This window comes from Strigops habroptila, chromosome 6 (assembly GCF_004027225.2).
Source record: "Strigops habroptila isolate Jane chromosome 6, bStrHab1.2.pri, whole genome shotgun sequence".
NCBI classification, from domain to species: domain Eukaryota; kingdom Metazoa; phylum Chordata; class Aves; order Psittaciformes; family Psittacidae; genus Strigops; species Strigops habroptila.
In genome coordinates this window covers 40,126,995-40,147,376 of record NC_044282.2, presented here as the reverse complement: position 1 = coordinate 40,147,376, position 20,382 = coordinate 40,126,995, and the positions used below count along the sequence as shown (strand labels likewise).

Genomic DNA, 20,382 nt, shown 5'->3' with positions numbered 1-20,382 from the left:
CAGTTCATTGCAGTTTCTTTTTTTTTTTTTCCTCTTCATTTTGGTTTGGTTTGGTAATCACAACATACCCAGAGACTCTAAAGATCTGGTTGCATGTATAATGGTTAGAAAATTGTATCAAGTTACACTTCTGTTATGAGGAGAATTGTTGGATACTGCTTCCATAATGGTTACTTTTCTTTTAGATTAGAAATATTTCTCTGAATAATCTCAGATCCTATAAAACCAGCAAACTTTATTTGCAGGCATATTAGTTTTGCTACTATTAGTGTGATGTCCGGTCATTCAATTTTCTTTTATACTTGTCTCTGAGAATAATATTAAAATAAAAATTGGTGGATCCTACCCATGACACTTCCAAAAATGTAATACATTTCATAAAATGCCTGAACTGCATGCATAGAAACTTGTCAGTGAAACTAAACAACCACAGAAGAGCAAAACAAAGTCATGCAGATAACTGATGAGTAAAGAAAACTCATGTCAGCAATGGCACATTTATTTTCTTTTTCTTTTTTTAAAAAGAACACAGTCTTTTTACAGTCAGGATTCTCATGGGAGATTCACAAGACACCTTCTAAAGCTGAGCCTGGAGTCTAAAATTAATAATTCAGGTTGAAAATTAAACATCATAGATTCAGGAGAGATGAGTTTAAGCAATTCTCTTCCAGTTAATTCCCTAATATTGCACAAAATTATTTTCTCACGGTCTCATACGAACTGACACAATCACTTCTTTCCTTTTTAATACCTGTGAAGGCTCAAAAAGTACCTTATGAGTTTTTTGCCTTGGATCATTTAAATGGTTAAAGTATGCAAGTAAAACCAAAAATGGAACAGCTGTTCTGTAGTTTGCTTTCATATTTGCTTCTTCTATCTCATTCCAGAAGAATGGATTAGGTACCCAAGTTTGTTTATTTTATGTTATACTAGCAGTTAGCCTAATATATTGCCTCCCTCTGAGAACTTTATTTATTTATCCACCAAAAGCCACTGATTTCACTGTTTCATAAATTAGGAAAAAAAAACCAAAATACCACACCAACAACGGGTAGTGGTAGCAGCCAAGAAGCCTGTCCCATGCCAGTGGTAAAGGAAATACTTTCTTTCTCAGTTTGGTGCAAATATACTGTCACTGATACAAAACTCTAGACAAACATCACAGTCTATTCCTATGCATGATTCCATAATCGTATGATTCATTCCCTCACACATCCTTTTCTTCTTCTCATGTTCTTTCTTTGTTCTAACCAACATGTGTTTATTTGTCTAGGTTTAATAGACATATGTCTTTCAGCTATACAGATATATTCCCTCTACTGTGTATTTTAAACCTATTTATATTTGTGTATTTTTATATATAATCTACACCTCACAGGGGTACAGCTCTTCCTTTTTCATTTGAGAATACTACAGTATAGGAGGATACAAGGGAGAAAGGTGTCACAGAGATCACATTTCATTCCGTAGAATCTGACTGCGGGTGCTGCAGAAATAATCTGCAAAATGCTGTAGAATATTCTGGGCCCTAGCCATTGCCAGCCTTAGCTGCACCAAACTGCTTATAAACAGTCAAACTACATGTAGGCAGCCGACTATCAATACAGCTCAGAAATCATTAATCAGTTATCACTGAAAAGAAGACAATGAAATAAAGCTCCATGGTTTTATGGCACTGTAAAGCCTCAGACTGGCCAGATTAGTCTCCAATTACCAATATTTATCACTGCTCAAGAAGAATTAAATCTCTATCTTAGATCAGTGGCAGGGTTTTTTTTTCCCCAGCAGCTCAATAAAAATCTCTCAGTAATTAAGTTTGAACATAAACCAGCATTTCAGAACAGAAACACATGCATTTTTAATTCCTTTAGCTACTCAGTCTGTTGACAGATCACTCTTAAGCACAAGTAGCACTTTGAAAAGTAGTGGAAAGAAAACACTACCACTCGATAAAATCACTGAATCAATTAATTGTACAACTTCAAAAACTGAGGTACCCATAAAGAGATAAAACTGGATGAATGAAATGTATTTATGAATTCAAGTATGTCAATAGTTCTATAGAAACTATTCAAGCAGTAGCACGACAACTAATTAGCTGTAACTGAGAAATATGTAAATCTGTGAACAATGAGGAGCTTGATCTACTTAGGTTTCAGACAAACATCTTTACTGCTCATCTATGATATTTTATGACATTTTCCAAAACATAAAGATGTGTTCTGCTGAACACTCTCTGTATAACATAATAATAATAACAACAACAACGATGACAACGATAAAGACTATCAGTCAGAAAATGTGATTAGGCTTTTTTTTTTTCTTTTCTAATATCTCCAATCTGCAATCTCCCTATTCTAGTATTCACTTTAAAGCCCAGAAAAGATTCCATGCCAAGTTGCTTTCATTTCAAGAATTCAGAGAAGATATAAGTAAATTAGAATTTCTTTTGGAAATGTTTGTGTGTTTTATTAACTTAAATATATCCTGTATTTCAAAGTTAGGGATTCTGTAGCATTGTGTACTTTGGTGTACTGTTTGAAATAATTTTTTCCTAATGAAACATGACTAAAATGTGGTAAATGTGTAATACTGCTGCTTTCCTTAGAAGTTAAATTATTATCAACAAACACTGGTGGTGATTCAAAGAATTTAGAAATATACAAAGTTTATTAACAATCACCTTTATTTGACACTCTCTTGCTGTCAATATATAAATAGGAGGAGACTTGCATAAGCACCTCTAAGTTTTTCTTTCTGGTTCAATGCACAATTTGGCATTGTACTGACCTGCAAACAATAAAAACCTACTGACAATAAAACAATGTGATTTATAGGAAATTAATTATTTAAAATGCTTCAATTTTAAAGTCCTTTGACTCATGTTTGAAGGTTGTTAGTCAGCAAACACGGCTCATTTGATACTTATTTCAAGGTATAAAGTAAATAAGTAATCAACTCTATAAAAATGAGCATTGAAATGTGTCTGAAACCTAAGTGTTATAAATGATAGGACAGTTTTATAGAATTATTTTATGCAATATGTAACAATTGAATACAAAACTACTGAAATTTCATGGGTTAGCTAACAAAAGGAATGTTCATGCAGAAACATATTAACCAAATGTAATTAAAAAAAGAAGCAGCAAGTTGTTAGATCTTAAAAGTATTTTTTGTAAATAAAGTCATCAGCAGTTAAAATAAGCACAGTGAGCACTATTCTATTGTAGTGGAGCAAAAGCTAATTATTAGATACAACGATTATAGAAACTGAATGGGGATCTCTGTTATTTGCAAAAAGTAATTTGAAAGAATACTGCTAAGGGAATACTTTCAAGAAAATAAATACTAGTGTGTATCAGTGAATGAGAACATTTAGTTCTAAATTAAACTTGAAATGGAATGTTTTTCAGCATGATTGGTTCATGGCAGTAGTTCTGTTCATTGTGACCAAATAATGAAGAAAATAATTAGGAATATTTAAAATAAATAAATAAATAAATACTAATGGTACAGTTGATTTACCAAGAATTATCTTCATCTCCATTGAGTAAAGAAATGTTTAACTTCTCCCTAGTTTTGCTAGAAATAGCTCTAGGGTATGTTAAGATACTAGCATTTTTCTGTTGGCTCTGAAAACAATGTATTGTTCTTCTGCACTGATCTTTTATCATGGTAATATATTAAAAATTGAAACACATTGTTTCAAAAAATGTTCAAATTTTCAGTTTCTATCAATTTTATTATTAATGGAATAAAAAGCTCCCACATTGTCTTATTTTGATGTATTTTAGATACTTACTGACTGTATTTCTGACTTTGTGCCTATTTTTTTACTATTCAACTTGTGATTTACATTCTCCTCACCCCTACAAGCACTCTCGAGAGCTTCCACACGATGCAGCTGCTGGGTGGGACTCTATTTCTAGTAACAAGCTGAGAATAAAAATTATTATTTGTTCATTAACTTTTCATACCCTATTTTACAAAATTTACCTTCTCCACACCTTTTAAAGGTTTTGGATCTTATATAGCTTCTCAAAAAAATCAGACTTTGTATCTCCTACAAACATTACTGAAGCATAGCCCTCCAACTGGCAAAATTATTGGTTTCATTCTTTACATGAACCTCTGACAGACTGGTGGGGGTTTTTTTGGGGGGGTTTTTTGTTCTTGTTTGTTTGTTTGTTTTTTGGGTTTTGTTTTTAATAAAACAGTACAACAGTATTGTTAAAAAAAAAAAAAAAAAACAACCACCTAGTAGTTACATAATATTTGTTCTTTACAACGTAAGATACTAAATCCATATTGACCATAGCTATTCAACACAAAAGATCCCAGCTTTCACAATATTAGGTGCCAAAAACAGCCACCAAAAAATTCAAATTTCTCAGCTGTGGGTAATAAAATCCAGTACATGCACAAGATGCAGTACTGTATATTTCATATTACTCTTTTCTGTCAGGTTAAGCATTTTTAAACTAAGTCATTTATGAACACAAATACAGTCACTGGCACCTTTCAGTATGTTCAGTGTAACAGAATACACACGCTCTTTGCACATGAGCAATACCTATCTATACTGATATGAATGTCAGTGTGAAGCCTAAACGTTTTGAATATGACCATCTCTGGGCAGCAGGGTACCTTAGTGAAGAAACAAACCCCTGCTATGTATAAGGCTATCAACCGCTCGCTATAGGCAAGGAATTATTGTTATTGCTGCGCTTCCACAACTGAGTGTTTCCAAAGCAAAACATGCTCCTTTAGACCCAGCAAGTGTTGACAGAAACTGAAGTTGCCATCTAGTGTAGAAGGCCAGTCACTTCCAGTTGTTCAGAGGTTGGTCTGGGTCTGAGGCCAATGGCAGCTTATGCCAGTGATTTAATGTAGAAAGGTATAAATTCTTCAGAGGGAATATGCACAGCCACAAAAATGAGATGAATTCCCTCTAGATCTCTGATGTTCAGGGAAAGCTCAATGAGGACAGACACTGTTTAACACAATTTAACACTGAGGCCAGGAAACTCCATGCAGTTGCATACTTTCCCACCACTCTATTTGCTACAAACTCATATTCTGGTAAAGGTACTTTGTTTTTCCGTAAATGCTGCTGAATGATAAGGTGCAGGAAATAAGACTTCCATAACAAAAACGTAAAAATCCATCCCAGAAAGGGAAAAAAGGCCATTTGCCAGAATGGTTGAGGATGGAAGGGACCACTGGAGGTCTACTAGTCCAACTCCCCTGCTCTAGCAGGGTCACCGAGAACACATTTCTCAGGATTGTGTCTAGACGGCTCTTGAGTGCCTCCAGGGAAGGAGACTCCACAACCTCTCTGGGCAACCTCTTCCAATGCTCAGTCTCCCTTACAGTACAGAACTTCTTCCTCATGTTCAGGTGTAACTTCCTGTGTTTTAGTTTATGCCCGTTGCCTCTTTTCCTGTCAGTAGCCCTTTAGCGGATTTGCTCCAGGAGCTCCCTGTCTCTCTTATACCGAGGAGCCCAGAACCAGACACAGTGTTCCAGGTGAGGCCTCATCAGAGATGAGCAGACAGAGAGGATTACCTTCCTTGACCTGCTGGCAACGCTCTTCCTACTGCTGCCCAGGCTACCATTGGCCTTCTTGGCCACAAGGGCACCTCACTGGTTCATGAACAACTTGTTGCCTACCAGGACTCCAGGTCTCTTTCTGCAGAGCTGCCTTCCAGCAGGTCAGCCCACAGAATGCTCTTTCCTATTTCTCAATTTTAGTTTATAATGAGGAAGAGAAAGCTATTTGCAGAGGAATTGAAAAAAAAAAAAAAAGAAAATCAAGAATAATTACAAAATCAGATATAATCTTGTGAAAAACTCACTTTGTATTATGAAAGAGGAAGCTGCGGGATTACTTGGTAACAGTGCGTAAACCCTTACTGGGAACTGGACTCTGGTAACAGCTCTTCAGCCTTGTAGACAAAGACAGAACAGCACCTTATGGCTGGTACCTGAAGCTAGCCATATGCAAGCTTGGAGGCAAGATAAGGATAATTAACCATTGGAATAGATTACAAATGACTCTGCAGGTCTAAAGAACACTAAATCAGGGATACATGCAACTTTTTCTGAAAACTATGCTCTTCTTCAGATGAAGAATTTTTATGGTTTATTTTACACAGATCACAGTTGATGAGTAGAATGGAAATGTCTTGTTACTAATTATGAATTTCAGATCTGTTGCCTGAATTTATCAGATGATGATATCTTAAGTGTACATCAGATCAGCATCAGAGATGCATAAAGGATACAAGTGGTTTGATTTGTTAATAAAAATCAGTCATAGTTCTAGAATAATGAGAATATTTGTCCATATTGCTATCAATTGATGTCATGCTTCATATAACAGGTTCTCACTAAGGAAAGACCAAGATGAAAACTGCAAGTAAGACTTCTAAATAATGCAAAAGTGCTCCTGTTTTATATACTTTGAACAAAATGGAAGCTGTTGTTATAATTCCAGAGAAGAAAAAGTTTCTGAACCAATATCCAAATTTGGAACAAACAGGAGCTGCAAACTCTTTGAAACAATTTCATATCAAACAAGTAATCTTTCTTTTCAGTCTTCTGATAAATGTATTAAAATCCTTAATGTTTTTTGAAAGGATAGATTCTCTTTGGTTGTAAACATGGTGATTAGAGTCTAAAATTTGACAATGACTTGAGATTCTCCTAGCATAGAACAGTTTAAAACAAGGATAAATCCCAAATATAAATAAAACTTATTAATTCAGCTCTCAAGTCTGTGTAGATTTGCAGGGCTTTACTGCTACTTACTGTGCACAGAAAAATTATCATTTTTAAGAACTTCATCTAGCCCAACGGCATTGCAGTGGATTCCTTTCAAACACAGCAGCTGAAGCAAACACATTACCCATGTTTTCTATTACCATATTGCTACCTAGGAGGCAGTGAGCTAATTCTAAATATTTATTGTGAAAACCTGTACGTCAGTTTCTAAGAAACCAAGATTTCTCTTGATAGTTGCCCTCCGCAGAAGAGTTGAAACCCTCAGCTTTAGAAACTCTCCTCGCAAATAGCGGCAAATTCTGGAATCCCACACCTTCGGTGCTAAATACAAGACTTGCTACTTTGAAGTTTCCTTCCGCAGCCATGAAGACAGAAAAAGAACTGGCAGAATGAAGTCTTCTCGCGTAGTCTTTAGATTTAGGTTCCACATTCTCAAACTAGAAATCCTGTTGTTACCATGGGCTGTACACAATGATTTACATCTGATTATAGCACAAATCAAAGGCAGATATCCAATCTCAATCTGAAGAAAGTAGGAGTTGGAGAAGTCAACATCGACTTTGAAATTTGCTAGAACACTTAATAAAGCCATTCCTTTTTTCAACTGTGGTAACAGATCCTGGATCTTTGTCTTAATCATACCTCTCTTTGTTAGTTTAGCTAGGTATGACGTCGATGTATTTATATGCTCTAAACCTTTACCTCTGAAACTGCTTTCTGATGAGACAAGCATCCATTCCTCTATCATCTTTTCTTTCTTTTTTAACTTCCCATCTAAGTTTCAAACATCCTTTTAAACCTGGGAATAGTCTGGCTCCAGAGTTCTAGTTTTGGTCTAATGCTGTTTCATGTTCACGTCTTTAATACATTTAACAAAAGTCTCTTCATTGAAATACTGTACTGAGAATCATGTCACCGGCATTCACATGAATGGCTCAAGCATCCTCCTGGTCTGCTATAACTTCTGAGGTTATAAGGACAAACATTTTCCATACCAGTGAATTTTTGGCCTCAGTTTTTAATCTGTCAGCCTATCATTAAGCTAATTCATGAAATAAACACATAACTGGTTTGAAATGAAATCCACTGAATATGAATGTTATAATCCATAATCCTTACACTTGGAAATCAGTCTCTTCTATCCACTTCATACATGGGGTGCACATGATCTATAGAAGAAGTTCTTTTCCTTCTTTTTTTTCTCCAGTCTATTTTTGTAAGACCTTTTTTAAGTATCAGTCATGGCTGAACAAAAGAGCAATACATAGGAATATTGGGAATGACATCACAGTGGCAGATAGCACTTGTCCTAACATCTTCTAGGAGGTAATATCAAAAGGACATTTTAGTATCCCTTAAATAGGTCTAAGATATAAGCTGGCCATAAATGTTAAACTACAGTTTTGACCTCAATAACAGAAAATGATAACGGTGATTTTTAATGTTTTCAGCTTTTTTCTTTAAATATATTTCATTCTTTAGAAGCTTCCATAGGAAAACTGCTGTCAGTTTGGGTTGTGGCGCTTTTTTGTTGGGTTGGTTGGTTTGTTTGTTTGTTTCAATTTCCCAAAGTGGAATGCTATACTTTGATCTATCAAAAATGACCATTTTTTTCAATGTAGATAACACAAGCATTATTTTTGTTTCTCCAAAGAGTGTAAGATAAGTTATTAGGGACGTTTATGGTCTTAAATGGTATATATAATCACTGGTTACAGTCCGTGAAACTGAGATGAAGCCCTGTTTCCAGTAGAAATTGCTCATATTATACGATTTAAAGGAGGAAGAGTCATGCGCAATTCCAATGATACAACTACTAGAAGAATATTCAAGTTGTAAAGTGGTGGTTTTTTTAAATAAATATTATTCAAATAAATTCATTCCTTTAAAAAAAAAAAAAAGACTAATTTATCTGGTTAAACAAGACTGAAACTAATTAAAAAGGGTCCATAAATAATGAATGAAAAAAAGGTAAAATATTTTCTGTCTTTTTAAATGTGCTCCCTTATAATACTGCTGAAGCTAAATAATCTTTTTGTTTATATTTGCACTATGCTGGAAGATATACTGCTATACTACTAGTACTATTTTTCTTACAGCACAAAAAAGATAAATATAAACCTTCAAAATATTTATTTTCCACACATGGAACATACTCACTGATATTTTAAAGATTTTATGTTTTTTTCCAAAAGGACTGAAGTCTGAATATTAGAAATAGCACCAAAATAATCTTGATTTGATACAACACGCAGTCCCGAGAGAAAAAAAAAATAATCAGTCTTCAGTACCTGTCATTCTGTTTGCTCAGTTCAAGCTCCAATGACCTATAGTTGTAGCTGAAAGAAGAGCTAAAGGAGCTGAACCCAGCTATGTGAAAAATGAGGACCACAATACTGCCAAGAACTGCCAAAAACCTTGTCTGAAGACCCTTGTTACCATGACACAGCAACCCTATGAATAAAGCACGTATAAGCCCCATGTTCTCCGTTTGTTGTAATCATGAGACATTCCTTTCTTTTCCTTTAATATCGCAGACAATGCACACAACTTCTCCTTTCAACATATGCAGCAGCAGTCCTGCTAACTTTAAATGGAGAACAGTAACTCGGTCTCAGAGCACTCAGTCTCAGAGCACAGTGAGAAATAAGTGCATTTGATGGCATAATTAAAAAGCTATGTCAACTTTTAAGTACAAGTGGGTCAAACTAAAGCTGGCATTCTTTGTTCTTGAGTGCTCAACTTTGTAGTATTAACGATATTTTTATGTACACAGAAAAATGACAAATGACACTCCAGCAGATCTGCATATATGCTCTGCTAGAATATATCCTACTCCTGTTTTGGTGTGTGTTGTAAACTACGCCGCCCTCACTTCAGTCAACAAAAACAGACGACTGTGGATTACTGTTAAAATGTAACTAAATACACAACTTATAAACCTCGTTTGAAATTACTTAAAATTTACACGCTACTTCCTATATGTTTTTTTGGGAATTAGGTCCTGTTATTCAAATTTCAAAACAGGGGTGCAAAAATGAATACAGTCTAGGAAAAGTGTGGACTTTGTTTTGATACAGAATAATATCTAAAGTTGAGCTTTTCTTTCAGTACCCTATCTGTAACTTCAAAAAGCTCTGAATACAGAATGAAACCATATGCTTGGTCTCCTCCAAATCCAGGTGATCATGTGTCTCTACACGGGATTTTGTACAAATTTAAAATTACAGAATTCCACTGTATTAGTCAGATCTTCACATCATATTTTACTGCACTGTTTCTAATAAATAGATTTTAATATTTAGGTCACATCTTTCTAAAGATGTAATAATTGTCTTAATTTAAGTCCTCAGTTCCTGAAAACTTGCATCTCTTTTCTGGCCCTTCTATCTCCTCCACTAAAAGTGGGATGCAATTATTGCAAATCTTATCAGCATAGTGAATAGTTTTTAAGTTACTATACTCATCTGCTACGAAGTATCCAATGTATAAAAAATAATCATTAGTACTTCTGGTTTTAACTCTATTTTAGACGGTTTACATTTGAAATTCATACTCTTCATTGTGGTGCCGCTGCAAGCTTGGCTAAACTGTCTAACCAGCAACATCCTTGTTTTTTTTCCTTTTATTCACAGCAAATTGCCTTCCTTGCTGGTTTTCCTCTTCCTTGCCTATCTGGGGAAAAACAGAAGCAATATCTCAGTCAAGGCTACGCATCATGTCTAAACTTTCTGTGCTGTGTCTACTGCTTTGAAACACTGGAGATAGAAAACAGCACAGTATTTTCTAAGTGCAGACCTCTGCAGAAAACCCATTAAGTCAAATTGCTAGCCTACTGTGCAGACATTTTAAAAAACAGACTAGCCATCAATAAACATGCTATTTAAATTCAATTTAACATTCCTTTAGAGTCAAAGACATAATCGATGCATTCTGTGTGCTAACTAAACAGAGATACAAGAGGCCAAGGTATTTATTAACTGTAAGAACAGTTCATTGACAGGTTTACTCTAAGCTGCTGTAGATTACAGCACTGGTCTCAGCAGAAGAACCATGCAACAAACTAATAGTTTAGTCGGCCAAAACAAGCTTGCAGTGGAGACTCAGGTAGAGTTTTCTCGAGGAGTATGTCCACTTCTGTAAACTTTGGGACAAAAAACAACCCTACTAACAAATGTTTTAGTTGTTATGTGCCATGTATTAGTAGCTTTCAGAACATCCAGAAAAAAAAAAAAAACCCCAAGATGTATATTCATACTCGATTCTTATATCCTAAAATTCTATCCTTTTTAAAAAGATGATTAATTGCTCAGATCATTTTATTTAATGCTTAACTTGCTGGGAAGTAAGAATGCATTCAATTTGCTAATTCCTACCAGTTTTTCATATAGTCAGGCATTTGAAAACATACGTTTTAAAAAATCAAGATGTATTAAAATAATCCTACTATATCTTTAAGGAAATGGCAATAGCCAGTATCACACTTCTAATATATTCTAAATTTAACATATAAACCCACAGTACATTAGAAAAGACCAATCTGGTAAATTACCATCTTTCATCCTCACTAATCCGAATGGGAAAAGAGGCCCCTACTCATGCCAATGCAGCTTTGCTATGCCATAGTTAGTTTCCTTTCTGATGTCATTCCTAAACCAGTGACAAAATTAGAACTTGGCTTAAGCTCCAGGGAATAACTGTCTTTCAGTTTTCCAGACTGATTGAATATTCCAAATACTGATGTCTGTAATTTGTGATTTGCCCAGATAAACTGAATCATATTATTTCCTCAATTCTCTAACTTATCTTCAGATTTATACACATTCTCAGCAAGATTTTCTTCATTAATCTTATTCTTCATTAATCTTTTTCCTTCTCACACAGTAACACAGACCTCCACCCCTGGTCTGAATTCCAGATTCTTAAAAAATTTTATCTGGTGGAAAAATCAGGGAGTAGATGCACTACTACTACAGAACTATTGTGATTATTTCACACAAATCTAGAATCACTGGTAGGACTATATAGCAAAAGGGGAGGAGGGAGGGGATTTTAATCTAAAGTTCCAAAAGTGAAAATATCTGTAGGTTTTGTCTTATTAGGAAGCCACTTTGAGGCTTGACTACAATGGATAGGTACTGTGTAAAAGCAAGAAATGCAGTGATTCATAGATGCCTCTAAGAAAAGCTTCTAACATTACCTGAATACACTGGTATGAGCTGATTCATCATTAGAATGTATTTTCCTGAATCTAACATTAAGGATTTTGTGAGAAAATGAGGCTAGCAGTATAGATATTCTAGAACAATGCAACAGACCTTGTAGAAGGAAATTTTAGGAGCACACTGAATCGCCAGGGTTAGACAGTCTGTTTAGAAAGAGAGTAACGCTAGTGGTATTTTAGGCAATCCAAGCTCTCTGTTAATGTATTTAAACCTTATTCACATGCTTAATTTTAAAAGTCTAGTGCTTTTCATGTTATTTTAAATGTGGTGGAAAATTATACCGTAGGTCACAGTGCTTCCTTAAGTGAGTTCTCTCACTCTTCTGTTCCTGTCAGTTTGTGATGTGGTATGAATTAAGCCTTTATACCTCTTCAGCGCAGTAGGCTGTAAATTAATAGGTGCAAAGAAAGCAATAGTGTTCTGTGAATTAAGCATCAATTTACTGCTTCTGTACTCACTTCATACACCATTCACATGCTGGTGTTAACAGCTAAGTGGTCTCTGTGTCTTTACAGCTAACACAGGCAAGAGATTATACTGGTTTAGTCACTACTACTAATATGAAGTACATTTACCATCCTATTTATTGTAGGGTCAAAATCTTTGCAAAAGCTTCTACATATTTTCATGCATACAGATACCTCTATATAATATATTATTTAGCATGAAGATAATACTTAAGATAAGCAGTGAATTCCAGATACGCTTTCTTTAAATGCAAGCCTAAGAACTTTCACAAGATTTCTCTGTGAGATACTGCCATAAACTGAACATATTTATTAACTGATTCTTAAATAGATTTGCCTTTGCATCAGGACTCTCCCAACTTTGTTGGTGGTGGTGGTTTTAATCAGATTATTTCCATCATCTGCATCTCTGAATATAAGATTAACATATAAGCCAAAGGAAAGCTGTGGTCCAAAATGAACTATGGGAAAGTGTTTTGTTACGTTTCTGCCTGAAGCTCTCAGAAGAATTACATACTTATTTTAGCACTTGCCACCATTATATGAACTAGTATCTTGGTAAAAAACACAGGATTATGATACAGCTACCAAGTATTTACTGGGAAAGAAGAGGGCAGGCCAGGCTTCACTGCTGTCCTACACAGCAAAGGTCAATGTACCAGAACAGTCCTGTTTTGGGGGAAGAGGGAAGAAGAAGGGATATGACTGCTGGATGAAAGAGAAAACATTAGTGACGGTGGTATTCTCTGGGGGCTTTGGATGGTTTTGTTCACTCTGTGGCAGTGGGAGGGCTGGCACCAGTACACTTCGCAGGTTCCTTTGGGATATCACACTGCCAAGGCTCTTCCAACGTGGAGCAGCAAATTCCCCAGTTGCTACTCTGAAGCCCAAATTTCCTGGCCCCTCCAACCCAACCTGAAGCTGTTTCCAAAACATTACCAGCTCTTCAAAATCTGTCACACTATCCCTCCACACATCCAAAGAAACACATTACATTACACATTACATTTCGGCTTATTTTTGAAACCACTACTTGTACTCTTTGTCCTTTCCTTCATTATGGTCATTTTATCAATAAGAATCTGAAGGTGCCTCACTGCAACTAGCAGAGCTTATCTCCTTATATAATATACACTATATTATTTAATACACACTTAATAAAACAAACAAACAAATTCACATGTGTTCTTCTGTATCAAAACAATTCTAAAAGAAAAAGAAAAAAAAAGCCTTTAAGATGCTGAAAGGAAAAGGAATGCAATGTCCAGGGTGGGGGACAGCAGCTTTGCTTTCTTAACAGTAGTAGTTAGGTTTCATCTTTCCTCCTATAGAAATGTTAGGGAGGGGGGACTATTCTCATCAGAGATGTACCTTTGGGTTTTTTTCATTCTATGGACTCCAGAGGTACAGAGCAGTGTTCATTGTATTCTCCCAAGCCTGCTAACAATTTACTTACAACTGTGGATAATTAATTTTTTTCAAGCAGGCATTTGAATGCCTGGAGAAAATCCATTTTGGAACATGAAGATTTTGATAAATATAGCAAACTATAAGATACATTACTGATGAGATCAGCTTATTAATTCTTATTATGGGAAAGCTGTAGGAGTGAAGAAGCTGTTTATCTGCACATGTTTGGGTATAGCAACTGCTATGCCAAAGAACTGGATATAGATATTGAATTAAAACATGCTATTTCCCACTCAGAGAATTTTAAAAGACTGTGGAAAGCACTACTTTAAGAGCTACAATACACCAGTCGCCTGTATGACATGTTTAGCATACATAGCTGGCATCCAATTTTCACTGTGCCTATTTTCCTCCTAAATTCCCTAATATGTGAGTGGGATAACCCTTTCTGAGGCTACGCTTAACAGCTCTGAGACCAGTGAGACATTCACTCCAAGATTACAGAACTCCACAGGTACTCAAGTTCAGTACACCGCTTGTGAACCTTCGCCACACCATTTTGAAAAAGGATGTGGGGTTGGGCAATATGTTTTTCAACCCTTAACCTAATAGAAACGAAGGGGAAAAGGACAAGACGACGTACGACAATGTGTCAATGCTTGTCTGGGATAAATTTTACTGGATTTAAGCTTAAACCATTGAACATGGCAGCAAATGCTGAGGGAGAACGCAGAAACAGAACATAGGGGAGGGGAAGCGAAGGAGATGGGAAGGGGAAGGAGAAAGGGAAGAGAGCACAGGTGTTGCTAACAGAAAATAGCTAGGAGTAACCAGGACAAACAAGCATCAGCACCAAAGGCAGCAACTGATAGGACTCAGAAGCTAGGAAATGATACGTTCGTCTGAGTCTTTTAAAGAAATGTGGCATTTGCCATGTTACTTATTTTAGGGATTCTTCTACCACTTATTCAGCCTGCAGTATGCAAATGCCTACTGATGATGTCATGATCACTGTATTTTCCAGTTTTACAAAGCTCTTCACACAGATACACACTCTACCTTTCTTATTCACCTTAAATATACCTGTCTTTCCAGTGAGGGATATGGAACTATATAATGTTCTATGGCAGTCGATTTAAAAACTTCCTGTGTTGCTATGTATATAGATTGGGTTCAAGTGCTGAACAGCATTAATACTGATTTTCAAATCTGATAAGACTATGAGATTTTTACACAGTAACTGGAAACTTTGCAATATGAAAGTCAATAGAATTCAAGGGTAACTATGCAACTTGTTTTCCTGAAAACAAACAAACAAAAAGAAACGTCGTACATGGCTATCAAATACAGAAGATAATACTTATTGGACTCGGTTTCCTAACCAAAGCAGAGAAAAGGGGAAATGCAGTTAAGAGCTATAGAGAAAAGAGCTTCCAAAAGCTAGTAGAAAGCAAGAGAACCCTTTACCAGCATCTCCAATACAAACATACAGCTTTGCAGAGTTTCACTGGTGGCAAAAAAAGAGGGCTGACTGTCAGAAAGTCTCTAATGAGGCTAAAAAAAGTAACCAAGTACAAATAAATTAATAAAAATCTGATAGTATTCTCAAATGAAAAACCTGGAATATACCTGCCTTCCTGTTGTTGCATGGCTATGGCACATCCTTTCTTGGTCTGATGGAGAAGGAAAAGAAAATAGTCTTATCTTGCCAAGGGTATGTCTGGAGCCCTTTTCAGGTGTATAACAACAACTTTATTGAAGGTGCATCCACAAGCAATGCATCTTTTCACAGTAAACCAATAGATGGTGCTCTTTAGCTGCATAATTATGTAATTTTGAGCTAAATATTCAGCTCGTATGTATGGATCTACTGCCATAGGTGCCTACCAAAAAGGTAATTTAGACCACTGCATAATCTCATGCATCACTTTGCCAGAGACCTCTCACATGAGGGTGGTAAAATTAAGACAGACCTCTATAAACAGGACAGAAAACATGCAGATCAAAATACCACTGTTTTGAATTATATCTAAGTGCTTGGACTGGTGTATTTATCTATGAAACACAAATTAGTATTATGACCCAGATGATATAAGAGTTATTCATTAACACAGAAATAAGAAGTGAGTTTTGGATGACTCCAGGTACTTATGTCAAATTGAATGCCAACATTATAGTAATTCATTATTGCTGTTTCCAAATCACTCTCACATCCACATACATTTTTATGGCCTTTCACTAGGATATTGAGGTGATTTATAAGAAAGTCAGAATAATCTTGAAGGTATTTTTAAATAGTATTAGGAAATTAATTTGGACTAAAAAGTATAAAGTGTAGTTCATTCTCTTGTATTGGCAAATACTGACAAAAATTTGAAGGATAATAATTTTAGGTTTAAACAGAAGCACAGTAAGATAAATTAATTAGTATTGTAAGGAAAAAGAGGAAAAAATAAATTTTAGAAAAAAATACGTTCAATATTGAAATTACTAGTTAAAAAAATAAGTGCAGAATTATTCTTAGCATTATAATCACCTTTCCTGCATACTGTAATAGTCTAAGATATTTCTTCGGTCAAATAAGTTTTTCATCTTGCAACAATTATGGCAAAGCCACATTTATATGGAAAAGCCAGAGCCAGGCCCATCTACATCCATGTGAATTGCCCAGCTTTAACAAACCTGTTAATAATAAAATACTCAGCCCAAATTATAAACCAAAACCAAAACTGACCTCAATTTCTTGGGAAAGACTCATTAAGGAATTTTCAAAAGAATGCTTTCCTCAAGTGATATATTCCTGACTTTACTTCAGAACTATATTCATTAAGCTTGACCTTTTAAGATACTTATGAACACTACCTCTAGATGCAACTTTGATTTAATTTTCAGTACCATATAACCTAAGGTGAAGTCTAAAGGGACATGTTTGGAAGTATTTATAAAACTGTATTTAATGTTCAGAAATTATGCAAAAACCTCTATTTTTTTAGTTCTAATAATTAACAACAGAGGAGCCCTTCAGACTCTAAAAATGCACCACTTCGTGGACTTGGAGACAGACTCCAGACATAGCAAAGAGGTTATCTTTCTGTTACACTCCCAGAAGCACTGTTTTTGGCATTGCGAGCAAGAGCTCACCAACTCAAAATAAACATGTTTTACATCTAAAACTCCTTTATGTAATAGCAAATTAATCAAGTGATTCAAATTCAAAAAGATTTCTTTCATCTACAGTTGACTAATAATACTTCTACTTCCTCCACGGATTAAAAAGCCTGTTATACCTGCTTCACATTCATTTTGCAAACACTAATGTTCATCTTTTTAAGCCTGTTGACATTTATATTGATTCAAAGCAGGGTTAAATATGTGATCATCTATATATGTCTGCATCTATTCAAGATCCAGAGCTATATAACTGCTCTTTAATCAGGAAAAAGAACTCTAAAAATCTGCAATAGCTTTGACACTCTAATTGTATCATGGACATAAAATAGTGAGGTACTGTCACTTGAATCTTTTATAAATTAATTCCATTAGAATGGACTGCATGAATGATTGTCAAATAATCTTTTAAGAATAAGAAAAGGTAAACAAATCTCTTCTTCCTTTTCAATGCACTGGAAACAAAACAACAATCAGTTATACAACATGGAAATTAACTGAGCATCTTAAGCTTCAGAAACATGTGAGGCATGTAAGTAAAATAATACAGTTAATACTTTTATGTAATAAACATAAGGCATATATTATAATCAATATAATTATGTATCTCATATAGATATTTTACAGATAGATGATTTTTCCTCAGCATTTAGATTGTACTTGTTCTAGCATTTCCATTGCTTTACTGAAAAGTCCATCCAGTTCTACTGTAATCATGCTGGAACTGCTTCTAACCTTGCTGAAATGTCTGGAAAGGGTAATCCAGACCTATTGCACCATACATTAAAATCACTAAAGAATCATCAGTCTGAAATTATTTTCTTTATTCTCACTCTCTTTCCAGCTTTGCACTGCTCGTATAGCTGTCTTTCTGCGCTCTTCACTAGGATAACTGTTGGATTATTTTACAGAAAATACTCCTTTAAGTGAAAAAACAATCATAATTACCAGACCATGCTAATGGAATGTGTGTCTTCTAACACAGAATTACTGTATAAAGCCGTTGACATGATGCCAGAGACAAAGAAAAGGAGCAATTAAAAACAAAAACAAAACCAAAACCGAAAACAAATCAACAAACAAAAAAAAAACCAACAACCCACACACACAAAAAAAGTCACATTTTAAGATTATACACCTCTAGACCACTAATTTTAACTATGGAACAACTTCACATTTAAACACACAACACACAGCTGATTTTAGCAGATTACAGCATGCACTACATTTAGCATGGCTCTAATGTCGCTATGGTAACTGCTCTGGCTTAAATATAGCTGAATGTGTCGCTTCATTCCAAATTATCCAATAATCCATTAAACATTTCTTATAAAACTTCCCATAGCTTCTCCAAACTTTTATTAGCGATCCTATATTGATCCTGTACTGGTATCAGTGATACCTGTACTGTTTAATATCTTCATCAATGACAGATAGTGGGATTGAATACATCCTCAGAAAGCCTGCAGATGACAAGCTGCATGGTTTGGTTGACACCCCGGAGGGACAGGATACAATCCATAGGGATTGGGACAAGCTCTTGAAGTGGGCCCACGTGAACCTCATGAGGTTCAACAAGGTCAAGTGCAACAAGGTCCTGCACCTGGGCTGGGGCAACCCCAGTATGAGCACAGCCCAGGGGATGAAGGGATTGCGACCAGCCTTGCAGAGAAGGACTTCAGGGTGCTAGTGGATGAAAGATTGGACATGAGCTGGCAGTGTGCATTTACAGCCCAGAAAGCCAACCGTATCCTGGGCTGCATCAAAAGAAGCGTGACCAGCAGGTCAAGGGAGGTGATTCTGCCCCTCTACTCTTTTAAGACCCCACCTGGAGTACTGCATCCAGCTCTGGAGACCTTAGCAAAGGAAAGACATGGACCTGTTGGAGCAAGTCTGGAGGAGGGCCAAAAATGATCAGAGGGATGGAACAGAGTTGGGGTTGCTCAGCATGGAGAAGAGAAGGCGCCAGGGAGACCTTACTACTGCGTTACAGTACTTAAACAGGGCTTATAAGAAAGATGGGGACAAACATTTTTGCAGAGCCTGTTGCAACAGGACAAGGGGTGATGGTTTTAAACTAACAGAGAGTAGATTTATGCTAGATAGAAGACAGAATGTTTTTATTATGAGGGTGGTGAGGCAATGGAACCAGGTTGCCCAGAGAGGTGGTAAATGCCCATCCCTGGAAACATTCAAGGACAGGTTGGACAGGGCCTTGAGCAACCTGATCTAGTTGACCATGCCCCTGAAGGGGGATTAGACTAAATGACCTTTAAAGGTCTGCTGCAACCCAAACTATTCTATGATTTTATGATTTTATTATCATAGGAACATGTAATAAATCCTTAGCTGTTAGTGATCAGGGAGGTTGCCCAGAAAAGTTGTGGATGCCCCATCCTGGAAGTGTTCAAGACCAGGCTGGACAGGGCTTTGAGCAACCTGGTCTAGTGGGAGGTGTCTCTGCCCATGGCAGGGGGAGTTGGAACTAGATGATCTTTAAGGTTCCTTTCAACACAAATCATTCTATGATTCTATGATCAGAGTTTAGCATTATTAAAAGGAAAAAAAAAAAAAAAAACACTCCAACAGAAAAAACAAATATCAGGAAAAATGAGAAAAATGTTTAGGCTGAATTCTAGGAGAAATAAAATTCTTATAATTCGTCTGATTTCCAACGTAACGCTGATCAATACCATATGAGATCAATGCAGATAATGTTTCCATTGCTTTCTACTTTTATTTTACTACATCATCTATTATCAGAACAGGTATGTCTATGTGACTATCTGTAAATGTAAATTTATTCCTGTATTTGCATGTTCAACTGCATTAACAGATTAATTTCTTGCAAAATTGCAAATATGTTGTTAGGTGTCTAGTAGAGCCTCATGAACAAAATTAAATGGACAGATTTTTATGTTGTGCAGCAATACCCCATTAGCTCTTCCCCTTCCAAGACTTCAGCTTCTGGTCCTTAGAACCCTTAATAAGAAAACATTGACACTGATAAGTGTTGTGCATGTCTGTGCATGAGAGTGAGGCAAACAGGATACTTGCACATTGTACCTGAGACACTAAGACATTAGTGCTTACTTTGACACAAAGCTGCTTCATTGACTGCCATTACACAACTTTTGGTCATGTGGAATATTAGAGAGTAATCTTGTGATACAGATCCAGTGGTATCTTCAAAACAAAGTTTTCACATATTTGCCAAGCACAGTTGCCACACATTTTTATTGGATATAATTTTTCAGCAAATCAGATGCCACCTGGAACTTCACAATTATTAATACATTGTACTGCTTAGCCTGCTATGACACTAA

The 20,382-nt window shown here is 35.8% G+C and overlaps 1 protein-coding gene across 4 annotated transcripts in view; it reads right to left on the bottom strand.

The window, feature by feature from the left end:
• Window positions 1-20,382, bottom strand: part of CSMD1 (CUB and Sushi multiple domains 1) — a 1,137,242-nt gene that overhangs the window by 542,509 nt on the left and 574,351 nt on the right. The window lies entirely within an intron of this gene.